This window comes from Octodon degus, unplaced genomic scaffold, assembly GCF_000260255.1.
Source record: "Octodon degus isolate 3935 unplaced genomic scaffold, OctDeg1.0 scaffold00039, whole genome shotgun sequence".
NCBI lineage: Eukaryota > Metazoa > Chordata > Mammalia > Rodentia > Octodontidae > Octodon > Octodon degus.
This window is the reverse complement of record NW_004524615.1, coordinates 71,516-73,837: the sequence shown is the minus strand read 5'-3', so window position 1 is coordinate 73,837 and position 2,322 is coordinate 71,516. Positions and strand designations below refer to the sequence as shown.

The following is a 2,322-nucleotide window of genomic DNA, read 5'->3' as shown; positions in this document are numbered from 1 at the left end:
TAAATAAATAAATAGAATAAAAATAAGATCTGTGGAGAAATGACAGAAGAACGTCTACCAACAGCATAAGGTTCGCAAGGCTTAGCATTGTGACTAACACAGAAATGCAGCATGTGGACCGTAGTCCTTAGGGGCTCTGACACTAGCCATGAGCCTAAGTAGGAAGTTGGTTACTAAAGCTACACATAAAATCCCTGAATGTATAAATAGCGGTCTGGAAAAACTGGTCTTTTTCATGAAGCTCTTCAGAAGGTGTGTCGGCTGTTATGTGTAGTGTGAGCACAGGTGTACATGTGACTGTTGGTACGTAGATCTCACGTGTGGGCTCAATGGGAACCTCCTGGCCTGCAGCAGCCCCAGGTCTCTGGAGTTCTTGAGGTGTACACTTACCTGAGCCCACAGCCCTGTCTCACAATTTTGTCTCTCCCTGGCTTATTTCCAGCTGTTCTTGCTGCTGGCTTTACCTGTCCTGAGCCCATGGCTGCTTTCATCTTTTGCCCAGCTCTGCCTGGGACTCTTTCTCTTCATTTGTTCTTGGTTTCCATATCATCTCCCTGTGGCCCACATTTTTACCTTATTCTATTCACTATGTATTTATAGCAATCCATGTTGTCTAAGCTTGTCTTGTTCTTCCCATACCTGTGGCCACCACCATCTTAGCCAGAATGTCTAGTGTGTTACTTCCATGGGAGAGGTATCTGCTTCACTCAGCCGTGTTCCTAGTAATCAGCCCAGGTCTTGGTCCTGTGGTTCCTGGCACATAGTAAAAGACCCTTGGAATCTGCAGTGATGAGTGTCTTCTATGCTGGGGGTCCTTGACAGCACTGGGCTGAAGACTGGGTGCCAAAAAAACAAGGTGGGATTAAACGATTAGGACTTTCTGCCTCATCCCAGCTCCCTTCACAATGCTGGAGACAGTCACTGGTGGCCAGTAATTTGAACATGTCCATGTGATAAAAGCTCCAGACAGACAACCTAACTGGGGCTTTTAGGTTAGCAAACATGGAGATGCTAAGAGGGTTAGTATTAGGGACTTGCTCCTTCACGCCCCAAACCTCACTCTGAATAACTCTTCTATTTGACTATTCCTGAGTTGTACCTTTTATAATAAACTTTTTCATTGTGTCCCTGAATTCTGTGAGCTATGTCAAACTATCAGATGATCTGATCCAGATGGACCAGGGGCTCCCACAGTACTGGAATAAGGCAGCCTCTCAGGCTGGAGGCTTCACAAGTAGGATCTAACCCAGACTTTGGGCACCCATGGTCTGGATGTTGTGATTGAAAGTAGGCACATGGAATCATCCATGGGTCCAGTGGAGTCTGCTGCAGTTTAGAGCCTGCTTGCATTACAGGTATGCAGTTCCTGTTCAGGTCATAGCTCCAGGCAGGAGGTTAGCAAGCTGTGTACAGCTGGCACAGTGTCTGCACTTGATGAGACAGCATATTTCATTGGAGTGAGCTCCATGGAGTGTCTGTGTAATCTGGCTGTATATGTTCCCTTCAGGGATGGTGTCCAGAATTCTCAAAAAATGTGCCTTCCACTCTGCTGGCAGACTTAGCCACTCAGAGAGACACAGAAACCCAGATGCAGACATCAGATGTGTCAAAGCAGCTTGCTGATTCTGTCTCAAGGAACAGAAAAATGTTTAGAAGACTATAAGCTATTGTAAAGATCATCAATGTAAAGAAGTCTTAAAATTTTTTGTTTTCCTTTTTTACAAAACTGATAGGTGTTTATTTTGCAAAACTGGAACTCATAGCTTGGTGGTAAACCTATCGTGCACATGCCACAGTGGGTCATTTGTTACCACTGAACACTAGAAGGTTTGCTATCGCTGCCATAGGTGACCGGAAAGAAAATCCTCTCAGCTCCACCCCATAGATGATCCCTGTCAGTGGTGTTTTGGATTGTACTTCAGGTAGCCCTGTGTGCAGCCACATGCCCTGTGACATTGGGTTCTAAGAACTGAACCCAAGGCCTTATATATGCCAGGCGAGCACTTTACCACTGAGCTACGTCAGCAGCCCTTTTTTCTTTGAGGTAGGATCTTGTCAAGTTGTCCAGGTTAGCTTCTAGCTTGCATCCTCCTGCCTCAGACTTCTGAATTTCTCTGTTTTACAGGTATGTACCACTGTGTCTGGCTTGTGCATTGTTTTATTTACTGATAAGAGCATCTTTATATTACATTGCCATATGTTTTCATGACAGTATTTCTTTCAATGTTCCTTTGTGTATTAAAATGAAAATTAGGGGGCTGGTGAGATGGCTCAGTGGTCTAAAGCACCTACTTACAACAAGCTTAGCAAAGCACAGGGACC

At 45.0% G+C, this 2,322-nt stretch overlaps 1 protein-coding gene across 1 annotated transcript in view; it reads left to right on the top strand.

The window, feature by feature from the left end:
* Upf3a (UPF3A, regulator of nonsense mediated mRNA decay) overlaps window positions 1-2,322 on the top strand; it is a 15,248-nt gene that overhangs the window by 10,734 nt on the left and 2,192 nt on the right. The gene's annotated exons all lie outside the window — the stretch shown is intronic.